Source organism: Osmerus eperlanus, chromosome 16 (assembly GCF_963692335.1).
Source record: "Osmerus eperlanus chromosome 16, fOsmEpe2.1, whole genome shotgun sequence".
In the NCBI taxonomy this organism is placed as follows: Eukaryota; Metazoa; Chordata; class Actinopteri; order Osmeriformes; family Osmeridae; genus Osmerus; species Osmerus eperlanus.
In genome coordinates, this window is record NC_085033.1 from 3,570,182 (window position 1) to 3,576,703 (window position 6,522).

Genomic DNA, 6,522 nt, shown 5'->3' on the forward strand with positions numbered 1-6,522 from the left:
CATTCAACTTAATTATAATACAGTACCGTATAATGCAATCAAAAAACTTCAATATAGCGAATAAAAAAACTGTTTATCAATTGAGTAAACTAGCCTACCAGCAGAGGGCCTACAAAGGCGCACGGAATGTTTTCAAGATAGGCTACATTTAGGCTATAGGTTTGTACAATTTTGTAAATTAAAGTTAGTTTTTTTTAAAGAAAAAAATATGTTTAAGAAGACTTGAGTGGGATAAGAATGTGTATAACGTCCAAGCTTTACATGAAAATGTAGATGAAAATACGTCTTCAGACACTTAAAACAGCATATGGCGAGAGCAGGGTTGGCTGGCATTGACGTGGGTAGTCCTGTGTCCTCAAAGGGCACTATTAGGGCCTATCATATGGGACGCTAGGACATCGGTAGAAAAAAAATGAACAGGACGGGGCATGTATGAGAGTCGGAAGGCTGGGTCACATAATGCACCTGAGACTGCGAGGGATCTCTGTTATAGCGTTGGAACGTTGAGGTGTATGCATTAATAATGAAATAGGGTAGGCTATGCAACATTTTACATAGTACAACTTTTTAAAATTGTTTATAAATGTTTAGAGACGTAAGCCTATGCACATAACATGTTTAATACATCTATAGTAGGCTATTGTGGATATAGCCTATCAAGAGATAGCCTAAGTAGAATATAAACTAGTTACATTAAGATGAACATTTGCCTACAATTTCGGTTGGAAATTGTTGTGAATGAATAAAATAGCACTAGTTATTAATTTTTTTCTAACGATAGGCTATAATGGGCCTGTTAAAAAAAGCACCAAATGAACTCAGCATAACGATGCAGTGACTGGTATTTAGATGTTAGGCTACTTTTGCCGACAGAGGGAGATGTTGCCATGGTTTGCAGCAAAAACTTCACACGGGTCCGATTCGTGAGAATTTATTTTAATTACTACCGAAGTTAGTTTTATCCTGTCTTAATTTAACTCATGTAAATACAATTTTTTTAACCCGCGCGTTTGAGAGAGGAGGGGAGAGAATATGACAGAGGGCCAGGAGTGTTAGGCTATTCCACGTTGCAGGATGCATTTTGTATTATTCTCTCAAGATTTGCTCTTGTGTTCTCTTTGTGTTCATTCTAGGCTACAGAACTACACATTCCATTTACCCATTGCAGCCAAAAGGTAAGCATAGTACATACAGTAGTTCCTTGACGTCATTTGGAGGCTCCCCCTCTGTAGTTCGACACTAGAGACGCTTAGCAGCGCACAAATATCCGCATAGGCCTACTGGGGAGTGGAAAGAAGTAGACGACCGAATCATTCATTCCGTGATGGAAAGTAATGCGCTACCAGTTCCAGTTTGAATACAGGTAAGATAAATATTTAAAAAAATAAAACATTATTTATAAGGTAGAAAGATAGTCGTGCGCTAGCACAGATATTTAAGTCTGCCTATTCATTTAGCCAATTTTTCTGAACTCATCTCACCGTCAGAGCGTTCAAAATTTCTGAAGAGGCTCTGTTGCAGGTGATTATCTCTGCGAAAAAAGAGCCTGTACGTGTCAGTGTATGTGCTTTAAATGAAATACAGGGGTTTCTAAATTATGTTCTATTTTGAGATCATGTTCATTATTGTTTAAGCCTGTTTAGATAACAGTAAAATTCGCTTTAGTAATGCGCTTTAGTAAAATGTTTAGAAAGCATCATCCCTAGTATAATCTGCGATGGGGGGACAATCTATCTTGATGTTGGGTCCACATCCATGACGCACTTAAAATATCCCAGTCTTTCTATTAACCGTAACGAAGTCAATGAGGCTGTAGCCAGCATAATTTGTATTATTTTCAGCTGTCTCATTGTAGCATTTCACCTGTCTCATTGCAGCATTTCACCTGTGTGATTGCATTTTGAATATAACTTTCGTTGTTCATATGGGTATTTCAAAAACACGATGTCAAAACTGGGTAGTCAGGCAGATTATATATTATGCATTATTAATTAATTATTGTTCAAACGAGTTGTTTAAATACATTACAATAGATGGACTCATGTTCCAAGAGCTGTGTGATCTGTCCTTGTAATTAGAACCTTTTATAAATCTGTCCTGACCTGATTATAGTCTGTGGTCCCTCATGTTGTGTGTCCCAGAAGGTTACATTCCTTGTGTCTCCACAGGACCCCCATAGGCTACTACCTCCAACCCTTGCTGGGAAAGTTAGAAGTTCACAGCCACTGCAGGGACCAGGATAAATGTCAGTTCTGATTGAGGAATTAATTGTGAAACATAATGGGCCTCTCAGAAATTGGAAGCTGGAAAATCAGTGCTGTCCCCAAATAGCTTTGTTTTATGGGGTGTAATATGTCTAGGGTCTATGTGTCTTCACAAAATAAAATACTGTAAATGTAATAGGATTTGAACCGTGGTCCTGAAATAAGTATTTTTCATTGTTTTTTCACTAATTTCTTATCATTACATCTTTCTTACTATCGAATATTACCTCTTTCTCAAATTGAGCAGACAAAAAGGTTCCTGTAGTTCAGACAGGTTTCCCCAAATGTGCTTATAATTTCCCCCACTTGGACACAGTATGTGAAATTGTACTGGGTTATGTGGCCTGTCTCATCTGAGCACGTGCAAGGCTGTCAGTGAGGACAAGGACTTGTGGGGTCAGGGGGCTCTGTCCACTGGCCATCTGGCCCTCGGGGGTCTGGCTTCCTCACTGGCCGGCCTTTGTTCCTTGGGAACAATTGGAAGTTAATCTGGGGAGGAGATAAGTAAAGTCCCGGTGACACTGATTCAGCCTTTGGACAGGTTTATGTAGCCTTGAATGAGACATACCCCCCCTACCTTGTCTGTGCTTTAAGTCCTAGCCTATTTATTTTTCCAACCCTAACCCATCTAGGTAGTCTGTATTTGGAATAATCAACTGCAGGTTGTTCAATCTGTATGAATCTAGTCCCTCAGCTGCCTACATACTGTCCATTTTGGGGCTGTCATTCCAGAAAATCAATTCTCAGTACTCGTCGTTTGCAATGTTTTGCGTAATCATCCAACTTCAGTTATACAAGTCGCAGGTCATGACTCGGCAAACTAGACATGGTTTTTCTCAGAAACACCTGTAGAATGACTAAATGTTTATATACTGTGCATTCACTAAGTTTGATGGCTACTTCAGTCATAAACCTGAACAAAACATTCTCAATAATGTAGGTGTAATAAAATAAAAATAGAAATCCACACTTTAAATGGCCCAAATGTAATTTTTGAATCTTTGATTTTAATACTGTAAAAACAACAGCTTTGAGAAGGCAGGCCTTCCTTCTCTCACTGCCTACAGTACTGCTTCATTGTTTTCCTGCAGTTGTTCCTCATTGCCAGAGACCTACTGTCAGGAACAAAGATAGCCTCAAAGCTGCCTGACATTTCTTGCATTGAAAGGCACTCCTAGATGTGAAATACAGCACTATTCCAAATCCATGCTTATTTTAGTCAGTTGTTACCAGGGTAACAGTTTGTATGATGAGTTTGACTTAACGTCCTGCACTTATAGTTGAAGATTATGTCTGTACTGAACAACTGGTGGGAAAAGATGCTTACAGGGTGTTTGCTCTAAAAACCTGGCTTGAATTTGTTCACAGTTTCTCATCAATCACGTTCTGTTATGACAGACTAGTTTGTGATGGTCTGCTTAATTATGCAGTCTATGTCATAACAAGAGAGCATCCAAAACAATTGATTGCCAATAATATCAAGAAGAGGAAGCTCTCTGTTTCCATCTCTGTTTTCTTTGGTCAGCAGGGACATGATCAGTCAGGACAGGATAACAGCAGAAGAACAATTCATCATAATAAAGCCTCGTCATTTTCAAAATCATAGTAGATGATAAAAACACCTGAAATCCAATCTACACAACCATGTTCAATCTTTTTAAATAGAGTGAGCTGGCTTTACCAGGAAACAGAGAAAGAGAGACAAAATCCTAGCTAGTTGGTGAAATCACTGCCGCTGTCCTAACACCTATTGGACTAAGATTTGACAGGGTTCTGAGAACAGGTGGCCCTTAAAATAGCCATCATTCATCAAACCATTCTGACAGGATGGTTTGATGAATGTTGCAAGCTTCTCATTGCAAGCTTTCATTCTAATCACAGGTCTCATGTTGGTAGACTGAATTTGGGACAAACTGTATTTAGGCTGGACTGGAAAAACATCTAGTTGACCAGGCCTGATCAGCAGCTGAAATGCAATTTAATCAGTTGGTGCAGAGATTTGGTAAAGCTTTGGCATCTGTGGCTGTTTGGAGTAATGTGACTAATGTGGCCAAAGTGGTTGTTACCTCGTAAATAATGTATTGACATGGAGATTTCCTGGATAATCCTTAGATTTTATTTAAGGAAATATAGCTTTGTGCTTGACCACATCACACTAAAGCGAACAAGAATTAAGTGCTTTAAAAACAGTTTGGCATTGGAACTGAGGTTTGTTATCAAAAAGAAAACTCTGCAGTTGACATTGGGTCAGGGTATCTGACACTAACGTCAGTGTTGGGAAGCCCTTCCTCTCCACTGTTCTGCAGACCTTGTCGTCTTCTGCATGGACGCCTGTAAACTTTTAACCTGCCCTTTTTATTGGGGGTCAAGAATGCCAGGATCCCATCTCCATTATCAGCCCTGTGTAAAACTAGAGAAAGAAAACATAGACACTGATATTCTTTGTAATAGCCAGATGTGCCATATACCAGAATGAGAACACAGTCAGACTTTGCTGCATGTTTTTTTTTTTTACACTCAAGAGCCTCTGCCTGTATGTAATTTGGTGAAGTGTGGCATGTATACAGTATGTTTGTATATATATATATATAAATGTAGCATATCTGCAGCTGCGTATTTCATTACTGGACTGGACTGAATACTTGTTTGACTCATTGACTTAATAGCATGACATTCTATTCAAGAAATCCATTATCGAATGATACCTTGTTGACAGGCCATCATATATTTTAGTGTGTTGTGTTTTGGTGGCAAATAATATCTGCTATATGCTGTATCTATCAAGAAACAACTTAATTTAATTCAAGAAGTTGTTAAAAAAAAAAACTTAAGATTCCTTAGAAATAGTGAAAGGATTTCCTTCACTCGCATATTTAGACTCCTTCTGCCTTGTGTGTCCGAGCCCTACCTAAAAATGCAGCATGAAAGCAGAAGGAGACAACAGATAAGGTTTGGAAAGAAGGATGTGAAGGAGGAGGGGAGGATGGGGAGAATGTGAGGGAGAGGAGAGGAGGAACATGTGGGAGGCAGTGAGAAAGAAAAAAGGCAGCTGGGAAGGCAGTGTGATTTAAGATATGTCTGTGCGTACGTGTTTTTGCGTGTGCGTGTGCGAGTGTGTGTGTGGGGGGGGGGGCACATGAGGCAAACTGTATGTACTGTATGAGGTTGTATGACACAGTTGCACAATTGGATCATTAAAGCCAATCTCACAAAGGCCGGTGCCCCTCCCCCGGTTAAATGTAGATGTCAAAGGTCTTTGACCTCCTCCATTTATGTGAATTGATCTCTCCACTGGGGGTGGGGCCTTAAGTCCCCCTTCCTCTCATCAGCTGCTATATCTTATTTTCACCAGAAGGAAAAGTAACATGGAATTCACACGTGACGTGTTTGTTTATGGCCAATTCTTCATCTGGAAATGAAACATATGTCCCTGTGTTTCGTGTGAAACCTATTCTGAGTGTCAACTAAACATTCAATAATGAATCTCAAAGATGTTCCGTCTGAAGAAATGCCTCTGCTTAGATAGAATCACAAAACGCCGTTTTATATTAAAAATAATCAAACGGGATAGGTCTGCCTCAAATCTCTGACCGTGAATTTATGCTCTTGAGTGTGAATCGACTTCACACCCAGGTGTTTATGAGCTACTGAGGAAAGAGTAGGGGAAGAAGAGAGGCTCTGTGGACCAAACCCTGGCAGTTCCAGCTCCTCTCTGAGCTCTGCCAGCGGACACGCTGTTCTGATGCAGGGGAGGAACCTCCAGAGAGAGAGCTAGAACTTACAGTTCCTTTAAAAGGCTCTTCAACCAAAAGCTGAACCTCCAACCTGAACGTCCTGGCCCGGGTCGGAGGGAAGCCTGGGGAGAAGAGCGGTGAGACGTTGATTGATGTCACTTCCTGTTGTCCCGCTGGTTATCTCGAGCCCCTACGAGGAAGACAGGCCTTTATCTGTCATCGTTGGAATTCCACGCACCCTCCCTCCCTCCTTCCACCTCTCCAGCCTCTGACCTCCCCCTCTCCCAAACCCCCCTCCCCTCCGACCCCGGCAGCCATCCAGAGGGGGGGTCCCTCCCCTGGATCAGATGGGATCAAAGCTGGAAGACTCTTCTGGCAGAAGTGAATGGAGCTTATCTCCTTGTGTCCCCAAGTCATTCGTCAGGGAGTGCGTCCAAAACAAAAGGAGAGGAGGCTGACAGTTTTCCAGCCGTGTACGTGTCCTGGCATAACCTTTACCGTGCGGACTGCCTTATAATAGAGCC

At 41.0% G+C, this 6,522-nt stretch overlaps 1 long non-coding RNA gene across 1 annotated transcript; it reads left to right on the forward strand.

Moving 5' to 3' along the window:
* Positions 1–282: 282 nt before the first annotated feature.
* LOC134036653 (uncharacterized) lies at positions 283–3,281 on the forward strand. Its single transcript, XR_009932429.1, has 3 exons — positions 283–533; positions 1,134–1,363; positions 2,169–3,281. It is a non-coding gene; the product is annotated as an uncharacterized LOC134036653 (long non-coding RNA).
* The last annotated feature ends 3,241 nt before the right edge of the window (positions 3,282–6,522 follow it).